Genomic DNA, 15,899 nt, shown 5'->3' with positions numbered 1-15,899 from the left:
AGAATTGTTGGTGCTTGGTGCTACCATGAATGTGCCAATTTATATAAACAATATTACCCCTTTTTTAAGTTGGTATTGGGCCAAATTTCTTATTTTTAAATGATAATGAGCCACGCCATCGTCCGAGAATTGTCGATGAAGCTCAGGAAATTCATTGTATTTCGCATTTGACCCTGCCACCTCGGTCGCCAGAATTCAATCCCATTGAACACGCTCAGGAGCAGCTACAAAGTGCTTTGAATTCTCATCAACCACCTCCACGATTTTAAACGCAACTGTAGGGAGAAATTGTGCAATCTGATCAAAAATATGCAAATGCGTCGAAGTCAAGCTGTGGTTGATGTTTGAGGAGGTAATATTCTTTACTGAAGTTTATTTTTTCAATTTTTTGGATGAACTGATTTTGTACTACAAATACCTACTAAAGAGGAATTTCTTCGTGAAACTTATAAGACAATGGGCAACAAAATGATTTTGATAAGTGAGTAAACATTTAGATCTGTCATATTCAAAAAATATGGAAACTTTTGAAACAGTCTCAGAGTGTCTGAACTTCATTATTTTTTGTGAGCAGTATATATAATATTTGAACGGCCATGACCATGAAGAATTTGTCCCCTAAAATAGTTCTCCTGGACAAATTGAACGTATTACCAATACGTCCGCATATAAAATAATAAAACACGCTGCTCGATGAATAAAATATTGACTTCGTTTTATGTGGAAATTACAGGCCTCTCTGTATACTCTATTGAATTTTATTTCTCGAAACGTTTCCAAGGTTCGTTATTGGAAATGTTGAACCGAAATGGTAAATGAAGAAAATATTTCATTCAACCTTGAAAGCCCATTGTTGGGAAGTCAGGTAAGCGCTTTTCTTGTAGTCGTGGGTTTTCTCGAATATTAGCATCCAGTTTTTTGTAATGAACATCGAATACTTATCCCAAAAGCCTGAGTAAAGAATTGTTACACAAAAATCAACGGACTGGTCTAGTTTTCTAAAGAATAATATTTAATGATATTATCCTTCACTTGATCTATGATGTCATTTTCTATATTTCATTTCGAAGCGTCAGATGTGAAAAAATCATAAAGTATCTTATACTGTCATCCTACTGATATTTTCCATATAGGTCGAATTTTTGTGATCATTTTAGACGAAAATCAAGGTTTGATTCAACCAGTTGATATTATAAAGGAAACCAATAGTTGTATTAGAAGCCAGTGTCGACTTGTACGAAAATGGTCGATACTTCGAAAACCTTTTTTCTTTTGCTTATTCACATTATTTCATTTCCACCACCGTCCAGTCCGAAATCTATACTTATTCAAGAGATGAAATATGCTATATTGCATATATATGCTATATATATACATATAGTATGCTATATTTTTGAAATGGTAATTTACAGCTCAATGAAAAGATGTAGAAATATCGGGGAGACCTACTTGAACAAAAAATCACAGCGACATATTATTATGAAATATCGGTTTGCGGAAAATTCAATTGACGTCATTGGATTCTACGAAAAATTGTTGCTGAGAGAATGTTTTCACAGATGTGAGGAATTTTCAACAAAAAAATAAGTTTCATCAATATTTCGGAAGCGAACATTTTCTAAAAATACCAGGTAACTATGAAACAGTGATATAGCTGATGAGTTTCTTATAAAAATTGTCCCCCATGCACCGTCATCAGTTTTCGTCTTTTTAATATAAAAGTAGGACTTCCCCTCCAAAAGTGTCAAATTCGGTCCACCGTGTACAGCAGAAGTTTTACTATCACCTCTGATGTTGAAAAACCTCTTTTAGTAGGGTTCAGTTGTTTGGGAAGGGGATTAATTATTAGAAAGCCAATATTTTTTGACGTTGGCGGAAATCTACTCTTTAACGAACTGGATAATGATACACACTTCACCAATAAATTAACGCACCACCAAAGGTAGGCTAAAGTTTAATATATATTTTCATCAAAACTAATAAACTATTCTAGTCCGATGTAGATGTTTGTTCTTGGAATGATAGTTAGTGTGTAAACCTTATGCACATAAAAACTTTATCATCTTGCTCGTTACTCAAGAAAACGCATTCATGATTTTATTGAATTTAATCAGCATTATAAAAAAGGAAATAGTAGGATGTATTTAGACACCTAGAGTTAGTAACAGTTTGTGGAAAAATTAAGAGTATCAATAATTGTCGAATAAAAATGCTTAGTGCTGTGGAGTGCTGTTAGAGTTACCGAAGATTGGGTGAAAGATTTCATGTTAGTCACACATCCGTTTCATTTCTTCGACTGGTCACACGGAACTTGTGATCAATAATGGAAGCTTTACAACTGAAAGGTGTGAAGATCTTAGAACCAGATGTAATTCCATTTGCCCCACATATAGGAAAAGTATTTTTGTTGATGCAATATGATGCATATGTCGATAGCTGGTGATAAATTCCGCGTACACGTGCTCTAGGCAGTTTAACAACAACTTAACATCGACTTTGGATCTCCTCGAAAAGCTGGTTTGTTGTAGAATTTTAAAAACCACTACAATATTTAAGTGACAAAATTGTTTACATGAAAAAAACTAAACGATTTTTTTCCCAAATTCAATAACATACTCCTTGCCAAACAATCTATGATTTACCAAAAAAAAATTAAAATTCAAACAGCTCCTTCTGGGTGTTGCAGTTTCCTTGTCAGTTAGTGTATGAACTGAACTACCGTTGTAAGTGCGCCTTTTTCTTTGAAGTCGAAGCACACTTCGTTTTATCAAAAAATCGTTCATTTATAGGTTTTTCCTTTTTCTTCAGGAAAAACATATAAAAACAGTTTAATCCGAAATATACCGCTACATATATTTCCGCGAATTAATTTTCACAAGCATGTTTACACGCAGCTGTTCAACTCCTACGGCTGCCGGCATCGTAACAAATTACCGCGATCCCCGAAGAGCACGTTTTTTTTTTGCACGTTCCGGAACGCGCCGAAGCTAAAAGCCCTCCGACCGATAAATCAAAGAATCTCGAACTTCCGAACTCGGGCCTTCGTCGCGCCGCGCTCTCCAGATACTCGTCGGTAGCGCGCAGTTCGGAAATTACGCGCTTTCCATGATATACGGTCCCAGGTCCCCGTCCGACACGGATTCCATTATCCCCCAACACACCTAAAGACCTGGTCCCACTTTTATTGCTTCGGAACAACTCCGATCCGAGGGACGCAGATGGAATTCGGTACGCCGAAATCGGATCAGAGCGTGCCGAGCGTTTGGGCCAAACCGGCTCTTCTTCCGATCTCCGCGGTGTAATTGATCGGAAGTACGGAAAAATCGAGGTAACGACCTATGGGATGGGCTAATTATTCTTCTTGGATTCGCCCGAATCAGCGGTATATTTGCGGCGTAACGATCGATGTAGCGCAAATGGGATTGGATCGGTCGGATCGTCTTTTATTCTATGACTCGAGCGGTTTGCTTGAGGTTGTTATTTTCCTGATTCGTGCGGAAGTACACTTCCCGAATAAATTAACGTACCACTAAAAAATAAGGCAAAAGTTTAAGATACATTTTCTTTAAAATAGACCCATGAGGGAAATATCTCTAAAATCTCTCGACTTCACGTAAGCACCCCTTTTTGTTTTCAAATTTTGGGAGTGAATTTGTTTTTGAAAGCAAATAATAATTGAAGAGTTATTCTTAATGAAATATATGGCGGCGATATATGTGCTTTATTTCAAGAAAACTATCGAATCATCTCTCATTTCAATATTAACTAGACTGCGCTGAAGAGTCCCAAATGGTACTACCTGCTCAAGTGATTGTAATAGTATATTCTAAAATGAGTTGAAGAATGGACTTCTTTTCCAGCATGAATACAAGATTTCGAACGCATGAGTGTTGGAATTGCCTTCTGCAACGAGTATTATACGATATTTTCTCTATTTCAGTCAAGTTTTTGGAAATATTATTGAAATTCAATGAAAAATCCAGATTATCCATCCTAGTGACTTTTGTATTATATCTTGGTAGTTGGTGTGAATGCTACGAAAATTGACAGATTTCAGTATTTGAATTTGACTCGTACGTTTGGAATTCTGAAATAATTTATAATTACGCATTAAATTCGTGAATTATGTCTGACGAAATCGATTTAACACCACAGAATCAAGAGAAATTGCGGATAATGTTGAAAATCATTTCACTATATCCAAGTTATAATATATTGACAATTGACTCGTTTTGAGATTTGATGATCGGAAGTTAGTGTTGAAAACCACAAAATGAAAAATATAACTGAAAATAATGCTGTGATGTGTTCATAACACTACTGTAATAAACTCATTATGATACTGAAATAGATAAATGAGTTTAGACTTAGTGATAGCGAATTCGTCTTCAAATACAATTCTGCCTGGCTGTCCGCAAACACGATAACTCCCGAATACAAAAAGTTTATACTTAAACTTATCCGGTTCGTTTCAGAATTGACTTTTGAATGACGCTGTTTAATTCGTTATGAATCCTATGAAGTGTCCAGTAAATATGGCCGATTCGATTGCTATAAAAAGGAGCATTTGAATTCAGTCTGACCTTGTGCAAAGTAACATGTTGATCTCGTGACCAAAACTATAGAAAATTCAACAAAAAATATTACCCATTTCTTTCGTGACCACAAAACTGACGGTGCGGTTTTAGTTGTTTATATGGAATAACAATTTCAAGTTTCGTGCGAATTTTGAAGCATAAAATTGGTGAAAAATATTAGAGAATAAATACCCGAAATTTCCGTGATTGAAAATTTGATCTGAATGATGTTTTGTGTGATATCGAATAATAAGTTAGAGCTCCTTTCGAAATTTCTTAGGGATAGTGTCACCAGAATAATGGGAAATCGAAAAAAAAATCAAAAAACAACTACTTGACATTTCTGTGATGTAAGATCAGACCAATATAGAAAATAAATTTCAAGCTCCATGAGAACCATAGAAAATTTGAGCAGGATGTTGAAAAACTGAAGAGTGCACAGACGTCATGTCAGGAGCAGTTGATAGCTTGTTCATTCATGCATCTATTGAACCCTGGAAGGCCACATTAACCTATATAAATTTCTGTGGTCTCAAAGCGCGATAGACCCATGGGAGAAAATTTCTAAAATCTCATGACTTCACGTTACACCGCTCTTTCTTTTTCAAATTTTGGAAGTGAATTTGTATTTAAAAGCGAATATTAATTGAGAAGTTATTCGTTATGTTTTATTCCAAGAAAATATCGAATCATCTTCCATTTAAATATTAACTAGATTGCGCTGAAGAGTCGCAAATGGTACTACCTACTCAAGTGATATAAAAAAAAAGTCTTCATCTATGAAGTATTAATGCGGGCATCTGATGTCAAACTATAATCAATAGCAAAGCAATCGCAATTATCGTTGAAGGGTAATGAGAGAAATGGCCTGTTCTGAGCATATCCAAGAAGTTAGTGTGATTTATTATATTGGCGACCGTGAGAATCGACCAGCTGTTGATGACAAATATAAGCTCCTAACCCCAAATAGATTTCAGTTCACACAAACATAGTTACAACAAACAGTGTTCAAATAGTGCTCAACGCATTTTTGTTAACATTTTCTTGTTAATCATCAATAATTCATTGATAGAAGGACATATAGACCAGCAAACCTTTTTATCGGCACGATATACCGTTGGAAGATACGCAACCATCGATTTTCCATGAGTATCTGTCCAATTGTCTCTGGAAATTGAAACTCTCCAAACAGTTGGGTAGCAACTATAGAGTGCACCGCGATCTGATAATGTCATTCATATTGGAATAGAATGAGTCCTGAATTTTCTGTTGGGACGTCGAACATAGTGCCAGGAATGAGGTGACAGACAGTGAAGAAGAGGGGTCTTCATTGAACAATATATTCGATTTCACGTAAACTGAAAATTCTGCATTAACTGACATTGTAATTTGAGTATCACGAAATGGATTTCCATCAATCATCCGATGTAGTACTTAGAATTTGGTTCTATGCATAAAATGATCAAATGCGTTTCAATGTCATAGTGCTCTTATGTGGTGCGAAAAAAGGGAGTCAGTTGAAAAAATTTTCGAAGATTTTGGAAATTTTATAAAGTTGAACCAGGAGATAGTTTCAGCAGTGATATGGGAATTGATGTTATCATGCTTCTGCTTCTATAGGTCAGTGGCTGTCATTCAAGTGCACTTTTCAATCAAGGAAAGATGGAATTTATTAAAATCTAAATTAACACGAATTATTCAAACATTTAGAAAGCCAAATGCTGGTTGGTACACATATCAATGTTAAAGCTCGAGAACATTTTACTTATGAACTTTACGGCATAAGTGATGTGAAAAGTGTGAAAAGCTTGTCCTCAAACTAATATAGAACCAACAGAAGCATCATCACGGCAACATTAATTTCAATACAAATGTTGAACATATCAGCAGCTTTAGTAGTGGTGAAGGAATTCACAGAACACAGAGCAATGGGGATGAAACACAAACAGAAATGGGCTAATTCCTGTTAAAACACTGAAACCCCCAGTTCCAGAAACCTTGTTAAAACTCATTTCTTGTAATGTTAAAAGGGATGCCTGAAATCCTGCGTATGAGGAAATTTGTTGAAATGCTCGGTTACATGCGTGAATTATAGTAATGTTTGTAATAATTCGCAAAATCCATCAAATGATATCGATGAAGAGGAAGAAAAAGAGACAATTTTCGAGCAAATACAGAAGCGCACAACTTTGCTTCCGCCGTTTTTTCCGAAATTCGAGGCTTAATTGACCACTACTTTCTCCCACTTTCCGGGCAGCGTACGAATCCAGCGTTGAAAAAACTGGTCATCTTTAGAAGCGATCCACGAATCGATCCAATTGTTTACTTCTCCATAAGACCGGAAGTACTGGTCAGCCAGGCCGTGTGCCATTGATTGAAAAAAGTGATAGTCCGAGAGAACAACGTTTGGAGAATACGGCGGGTGGGGTAGGATTTCAACTTTTTCAAGTATGTCTTGACAACTTTCGCAACATGGGGTCGAGAATTGTCATGCTGTAAAGTCACTTTATCAAAACTCACGTTGTATTGCGCTCGTTTGTTTTTCAATGATCGACTGAAACGCATCCACTGCGTTCGATAACGAACGGCTGTGATTGTTTCAGTGGGTTTTAACAACTCTTACTAGATACTACACTACGCCGAGCTGGTCCCAACAAATAATGAGCATGACTTTAGAACAGTGAATATTTTGTTAGGCCATCGACATGGAAGCATGGCCGAGATATAGCCATGATTTTCTGAGCTTGGGATTATCGCAATATGTAATGAAATCGAAAAGGATTGTGGTAAGTCTGATAATACCGAGGTTAATACTATCGAAGATGATGCTAATGAAATTTCGATCCATGACGTCTTGATCGATACTCAACTCACAATGGCTGGTCCACCAGGAATAAATTTCAAAAGTTGGCATTATATGTTGGTAAGGCATTCAGAACACATCGATATAAAAAAAGACGCCTTTTACTCTACCTCAAGGTCATGTTTGCAGGCCTATTCAAGTATACTTGGCAGCGCTGCTACGCCAAAACTATTGATTACACAAAGAAAATGTGGATAGATAGATTGCAAGGAATTTATATTGTATATAAATGTTTTCATCATAAAATGAGTTGGGAAGAAGATGGCGGCTCAAGCTGCAAATATACGAGGCGACAAAGTTAAAATTCAGAGGAAGCACTTCGAAATCTGAAACAACGTTTGGAGAATACTTCTAAAAAATTCTACAGTTTCTCTTGGTTGCATCGAAAATCACGTATCTGAGGAATTTTCATGAAATTTATCTTCATATCAAGAAAATAGAGAAACGGTAGAATTGTACACCACACTCTAAATTGACTACGTTCTTTACTCTGAGCACCATCACGTATTCGCAACAAGAGAAATCCCGGATCCTAATCTGGCTGATTCACAAAACGGCCTGGAGGAACCAAGCTGAACCATCTGCGAAATTTTATTCGACCACTCTCTTAGTTTTATGTCCGTGAGTGGAAGGAAAACGTTATTACATCAGATGGGTAAATGGATGTTTGTTCCCGAGTTTCATGATCCCTCAAGTTCGCCTCTTCATTTATATTTTAGTAAGTTATATACCTTTTTACTCTGAAAATGCTACGTAAGAAAGGGGAAAGGTGTTCTGCTCTTTTCCGGGATATCCGACCGGTATAAATATTTACATATATTCTTCAGGGAGAGTTTCTATCGGATGGTCTTTTCTTGTTTGTTTCTGCTGAATTTTCTATCAAAGCGATGAAGATGATGCGAACAAGTTAAAAGGAGAAGGTTTATATTAACAGCAAAAATATTTGTTTTACTCACTTGTGATACTGCTTTTGGTTAATCATTTTCAATGAAAAAAGTTTTCAATCATTCAAAATATCATTATTAACATCTGCATCTAGAGGATGCATGGTTAGAAAATACGTTTCTTTTATCTCTCTTCATCGAACAATATTTGGATTGAAAATATTTGTTGAAATATGAGAAAATAATAAAACATATTGTGAAATTTACATTGGATATATCGAATGAGGACCACCCACGTCCAGTCATAATCAGGCTTCTGGAATTCTCCGTTTCAGCATTGTTGAGAGCAGTTATTCATTTCAAATTTTGAAAAACATGAAACTCTAATAAATGAATCCACGTTCACACAACGCCATTTTTCACTACTAAATGTATGACCCTGTTTATCTTTCTCATTCAAATGTAATTTCGAACCCATACGATGAAATAAATGGCCATTTCATTCATAAGAATCTTCATTATAGGTTGTCAATTATATGGTTTCAATCGTTTACGTGTTCATGCTGGTAGACTCTATTCAAAAGTGGTCGAATTGTGAAGAAAATTCAACAACTTTTAAGCAGAAGTATCGACTTAAACCATTTTAGTTTGATGAAGAAATAAACTGAATTCAAAACTCAAATTATCATATCGAGGCAATCGTTTTAAATCGATAGAAAACCTAAAGAAGTTACAAGTACAGAAGCCGATTACCATAAATGCTTTCAAAAAATGTTTTGGCGATCAAATTATTCGCAGTACCTTATTTCTGATTGAAACCTTCTTTGAAAACGATAGAGTATATTTAGATTAATACTCGTTTCACATTATTTATATTTTCTCTTGTTTTTCATTATATTTCTAACTTTCGTAGAATTCAATTGTTTTCCAAATCAGTTGTGGCGAAAAAAAACCTAAGTTCCCATCTTCACAGAGGAAATTATTTTTGTCATTTATTGTCGTTAATGAATTCTTCGCATACAATGAAATAAAATAATCGTAATCCATCCCACGGTTGGAGAGCGAATAATATTCAAATCGCAGCACTAGGCAGGCCATCCCCACTTCGCCATTGGAAAAAACACTCGTTTATTCTAAATCTTATCGAGCATATGTTTTTATTATTGCACTATCTCTCTGAACAATGAGTATTATCAGGAATAACGTTAAATATCCTATCTTTCCGAATGTTTTCATCAAATCTGTATAAGGTTTTTCAATTTAGAATATCTATAATGGCAACACTGTGTATTATTTTCGGACATTTCCTATGTCATTTTCATTCAGGAGATTATGCCATTTCATCATGAAAACATGCATACTTCAACAACGTTTAAAAATTGATAAATTGTCTCATCAAAATCAGTGGTCATTTGTGAATACTAAGAGAAATTCAAGAATTCTTGGACGACTCTGAGTTTTTCGATGAACTACAATATAACTACAAGTGAGTTGAATAATTGAATAATGCCTTCCATAATATTCTTGAATTTGTCTTAGTATTCACAAATGCACATTAAATCGCAAAACCTACTGAATGAAAATGACATAAGAAATGTCAAAAATAATACACATTGTTGTCATGACGGTATTTCGAGATACATAGTTCGTGTTGAAAACCCTTTTACTTACGGGAATTTTAGACCACCCTGAATATCATGAAATATCTTAAATTCAAAACGTTCTGTCTTCAGAATAACGGAACCATAAAGCTTCGATTGATGTGAAAAAACAAACCTTTGAGTGAAATATGCAACGTTTTTCGTTCGCTCGCCAACTTGCTAACTCAACTAAATTGAAACCATTCAATTCCGCCAAAAGTAAGCCAAGCCGCCCCCTTTATCCTTTCCCACTTTCTATTCCTTTCTCTTATCAGCCCCATTCCTCAGCAGAATCGCGCGAGGCCATTCTTCCGGAAAATGTGCCGGCGAAGATCTATTCAACTTTGAACAAAACTCACCTCTCTCGACGGCCAAAGTTTCGATCGACCTAGAAAGGACAGAGATACTTAATTAAAATTTTTCGCACTGGACAAGGGAGGCAAACAAACTCATGCAAATTCACTCTATCAACAACGAAATCAACATTCCAAACATGTCCTTAATTCTGGAACAGCGGGAAGATCGGCAGTTTCCTGATGGGCTCTGCGCCATGTTTATTTTATCTCCCGCCATCGGGGAGGGGGTGGGTTGAAATGTCCTGAATTCGGAGGAGTCAATTCGGAGGAGTCTTCCGGCAGAGGAGGGGGAGGTGTGAAAAAAGGAAAGTGAGAAATCGAAGGCAATAAAATTCGGTCGGGTGTCAGGAAAAAAAGGGGATTTTTGTATCGCCGGTGGATGGAGGAAAATTGGATAAGTGCATGCCAAAGGACCTATCAAGATGTATTGTCAATTCTGTAGAAGCGGTAGGGTGTGAAAGGATTTCGAGGAACAGTTGATTTTATATTTTAGGACGTGTCTGGGTCTGTTATGGAAACAGGGTGCGAAAAGATGAAATGTTTTTTTCTTCTGAAATCGCTCTGGAACCCTGAATAAGATGCTCGATCGAAAAAATTGTTTTCCCACTAGCATTTCGAAATTATTACTTTCCACACGCATTGACGTTTGAAAAGTAGTACTTTTCCAAATTCGTGCGGCCAAAAGCCCTGCTATTCACTGCATGCATTTGCTTGCGGAAGGGTTTTTTCCGCACGCAAATATTAAATAAACGCATCAATCTTAAAATTTTGATATTTTTCTATCTCTATCATAAAATTCAAACGTTACTCTTTGCGGCTGAGCGCACAAAAATATAATTTCTTATAACGTCAGTCGGTATCCAGACGAAAACTCTCCGTGAAAGTGTTTCATTTACGCTATTAGGAAAAATATTGTTCCTTACTCATGTGGAAAGTGTTTTTGCATCACTCGACAGCAGTCTCTTGCAGAAAAATATCAGTTTCCACATTTGTTAGGAAAATAACTATTTCTCTAATTCTGTGGTTATTCCGTTCATTCTTCCACATCTTGTAGAACAAAATCGTGCGAGAATATATCAGAAACGCACAGTTTTCATGGTTATATTTTATTATTCTATGTTGGTACTCCGAACTTTCCGCCACGGCTTTAGCTGTCAATTCATCAATTTGCCTTAAAGAAATCAGTTCTGCCAACCAACAATTTTCAATGCAAAAATCACTAAAATATATTTATGGAAATATTTCATTAATTTCAATGAAAATGCAATGAATTAGAGAAAATAATGTATAATACTCGTACAGAAGGCTCATTCTACCACTCGTTCATTCCAAAACTCGCCACTTCGTGGCTCGTTTTTGAATTTTGAACTCGTGGAAGAATATCAATGCCTTCTGCACTTGTATTATAAATAACTATTCTGGCCTTAGCCATCAAATATTGATTTGGATAATCATTTATGGAATTTGGAATTTATTATGCGTTGGAAGTGTCTGCCGGTCAGTCAGTCCACCAATCAAATATTCACTTGGTTGAACGTAGTGGCTCAGACTCTCGAAACCTTCGAGTTTGCTCGATGCTACGTCGGGAGGAGTGGTCTAATTGAAGTCTTGATCCCCCATCGCGTTTAATATGTTATATTTTATGTTGGTCGATTGACATAGCGTTATCTCTTGAGCTTATTGAAAATTCCATATTCCGCCAATAATTATCTGAATCTGTTCAATTTTTAAACTAAACCTCTATGGGTACTGGAACATCCACTTCGTGGTCCGGATGTCACAGCCCTGTTTCAATAACATATGTCAAAAAGAACTGTCATCCGAAACATCATATATTTAATTGAATGTTAGCCATATAACAATGTGGATGGTTTATTCACAGCTGAACTTGTGGAAATGGTGAATATTTAATACAGAAATTTCGAGCATTAGGGGCAGATTATGGACGACATAATCGACCACCTGAGCGAACAATTGGTAAAATAGAAAAACACTTCAGAGACATTGGGACTGTTACTGATGTCTTACAACATAGAAATGCACGCTCGACCGAAAATATTGCTCCTGTGAGTGAAGCCGTTGAAAAAAATCCCAATTCATTCATTCCTAGGCGCACACCACATTTGGTCCTGTCTTACGGCACGCTATGATATATTTTGTATCTGGATTTGCATCTCGATCTTTATAGGGTTCAATTGACACATAAACTAAAGCCAACTAACCATGGAATGCGTAGAACATATTATGGCGATTGGTTGCCAAAACATTTGGATGACAATTTTTCATGTCATCGCTGAGAGATCATTACATCTACGGAAAATTAATGTATTTTGTGCAAATTGGTCTGCATGAGTGATTGGCCCAAATTTCTTTGTATAGATCAATTCTCATCGCTATAGTCAAATTTCAACAGTTTTTCGCCTGAAATTAATGACTTGGAATTGGAACAGATCAGGTTCAAAAACGATGGTGCAACAAGCCACACAGCACGAGTCGTTTCAAATTTATTTAAGGAAAAATTACAAGGAAGCGTAATTTCTCGGTTCGGTTTGTGATTTTTCGCCTTTGGTTTTTTTAGAGGTTTAAGGTGAGATATTGTATTTTTTCTGATGGTCCTCAGACTGTTGACAATTTGGAAACCAATATCCGTCAAGGACACTTAAATGATGTATTCCACACATAATTGTGAGTTCCAAGCATTATATTGAAATAAGTTCGATAGATATTCTGAACGAAAGTGTTAATGTTCACTATGGAAATCACATTATGGATTACCCAGGATGTTATATTCTATGTTAAGGTACGTTTTCCTCGGACAGTTTTCTTCGACCGCCACGTTTCAACGATTTCATGTTACCAATCGCAACTCTTGCAATCCCGTAGTTGGGCGGAGCTACGCGATTGCTAGAATTTCGATTGGTTAGACGAAGTCGTCGAAACGCAGCAGTCGACGGAAACTGTTAGAGGAAAATGTACCTTTAGTCGACTAGATAACTGTCGTTTCTTCAAACATATTGTAAATTCTATATTGCGCCAATGTTTTTTTTAATCTGTTCATATTTTAGGCAGTAAATAAGTACAAACAAGTCATATTACGAATATTCATGGAATATATTCTTACACAAATTATGTAATCTTCATTACAACTATTTATTCATATTCACAGTGATAACTACAAAAACCAAAATGAAAAAAGATGGAATTTTCGAGTGAATACATATACAAACAATTTCAATGGCATGATAATGATGAATTGTGATGGTTTGGCATATATCATCGGGGTCAGCGTTTCAGTAGTTGACCACTCTGTTGAACTCTCATAAGATTCAAAAGTTTTTCACATTGAAATTTGAATATATCTGGCTGATGCTTCAAGATGCCAAACACGAAACATACAATGAAAAATTGAAGCTGTGATTTGTTTCCCTTCAACGATTTCAAAGGTACACCCCATTCATCAAAATGACGTTCTACATTTGCAAATGGAACATAATGCAAACACATTCCTATAGCTTCGATCCCCTAAAGATAATCACTTCATTGATGCAGTGCACACAGAAAACCCCATATCGTGCTAAAGCATAAAATACTAATCGAATCCCCCCGATTTCTCCAGTAATGAATCGCAAATCCCCTCTATTGCATTCCATCTACACCGGCCGACTCCTCACGCCTCCATCATTATAAACCCATCCCATTTTTTTTGCTTTATCAAATCCACATCCCCGAAAGCCAGATTATACATTCGACCCAGTTCGAATCTCTCGCCCCATTTGGCAATATTCATGAGATCCTGCACTATAAAGCTCGGATGACAAGGGAAAAGCATACGGGAGAACAACATACCCTCCTTGATTCTTCACGTCTTTTAAGGAATCGTCAGATCTGGCGCAGTCTTAAAAAAAATAGGTCACTTGGGAGGCGTAAACTTGGCGAGCGTTTGATCTGACGATGTCTTCACGCATGGACGAAAGAGGAGACGCTATATAATTAGTCGGCTAGTCTTATTTCAGACTTGTGAATGGGCTGCTTCTCGAATGGATAAAGTCACTACAAAACCGGATTCGTATTCTGGAACATAGCGAGATATATTGGCTATGAAAGGAGTTTTCGGGTCTGGACACAACTGTTAATATCTGCTCTCTCATTAGTCGATTGTAAAACAATTGTATTTTGAATTTTTGTACTTATGGCTTCATCAATGGACTTCAGTTAGCTGAATATGAATTAATAATATTCCCATATATAGATTTTAAATAAAAATATATAAGGCATCTCAGTATCCACCGGAGTTGGTTGAGATGAATGCTCTCCAAGTTCTCAGGTTCTTAGAGTAACCTGACCAATGGGCTATGCATAATGCCTTATTTCTTATGAATGCAGCCCCAGACTATGATCGGACCATACAGTTCTGGTGCTTCTCAATTGAATACTGTATTCGAGAGTTCCTCAGTGACAATGTTCTGTTGTCGCTAATGATAACACAATAATGAAAACCTGCGTATGGATGGTGTCGACTCAAAAACTATTGGATCATGAAAGAAAAAATGTATTCGGGGACTGAAGGCTTTCTCTCCAAGCCATTCATGACCAAGTGATCACAACGAGGAACTTCTGCCAATATATACCAAAGGATTCAAGTATCTCTGAAGATCGATGACGATATATCTAACTAACTTAGCAATCAATTATGTTACGGGTGGATGGCAAATCTTTCCAGAAAGACTTGATGCAATACATCATGATACTAACCTAACGTGTGCAAGCATATCAGAAGTACCTAATATCACTAGAAAAAGTACCAAGTTAAGAGTATCAATTACTTCGAACTGTATTTAGATAGTACGGTACTCACTGACTCATAATATACTTGACATGTTACTAGTGAATAGAAGGCAGTAATACTCTTCGACGATTCCTAATAACAACATGTGTTAAAAGGAGGTTTGAAAAAATTCCAAGATATAGAACCTCTAGTTTAATAGGAAACGCCAGTGATTGAAAAGTACTTTCCTTATTATCGTGTCAATCACAGGAGTAACTTGAAATTCTCAGAAGCAATATCAAGGAACTCTAATTTATAAACAAATATAAAGCAGAGGTGTCTAGTGACCAGTGACGCTCAGGTGAAGATAAAATGACATCTGTGCGGGTTGGAAAATGACGTCTGAAGTCACTTTCGGACCTGCGTCTTCGTGCTACAGGATGTTTTTAGAAATTTTGAGGAATTTTAACGGCCTTAACATTCGAAGCAGTCAACCGATCTTGGTGATTTTTCATATTCGTGGAATTCAAAAGTAAAAACATCGACACATAATTAGATCAAGATAGTCACTCGGACATGCGGGCAAAAATTGATATACTGATGCTTAAGTGGTGAGGAAATAACAATGCCAAACATTTAATGAATGAGTTCAAAATAATTTGTTCTGCTCTATAGATAACCAAATTCTAATTTTAAGATTATGTTCAGAAAGAGTAAAAACCCTGATTACAGAGCTGGAATTTCAGGAAGAACTTTTTGTCAAAGATTCGGCTCTCTAACATTACCAATCATACCAAAAATTACCAAAATTGAT

General features: G+C 36.3%; 1 protein-coding gene across 5 annotated transcripts in view; it reads right to left on the bottom strand.

Annotated features, from left to right (window-relative positions):
- The window catches only part of LOC123671009 (1-phosphatidylinositol 4,5-bisphosphate phosphodiesterase epsilon-1-like), a 317,167-nt gene that overhangs the window by 253,048 nt on the left and 48,220 nt on the right, over positions 1 to 15,899 (bottom strand). For all 5 annotated transcript variants that reach the window (XM_045604639.1, XM_045604638.1, XM_045604640.1 and 2 more), the window contains exon 2: positions 10,324 to 10,352. The gene's annotated coding sequence lies outside the window, so the exon portion shown is untranslated. The remainder of the gene's footprint in view (positions 1 to 10,323; positions 10,353 to 15,899) is intronic.

This window comes from Harmonia axyridis, chromosome 1 (genome assembly GCF_914767665.1).
Source record: "Harmonia axyridis chromosome 1, icHarAxyr1.1, whole genome shotgun sequence".
Taxonomy (NCBI): Eukaryota; Metazoa; Arthropoda; class Insecta; order Coleoptera; family Coccinellidae; genus Harmonia; species Harmonia axyridis.
Note: the sequence above shows the minus strand (reverse complement) of the source record. Positions and strands in the feature narration are given on the sequence as shown.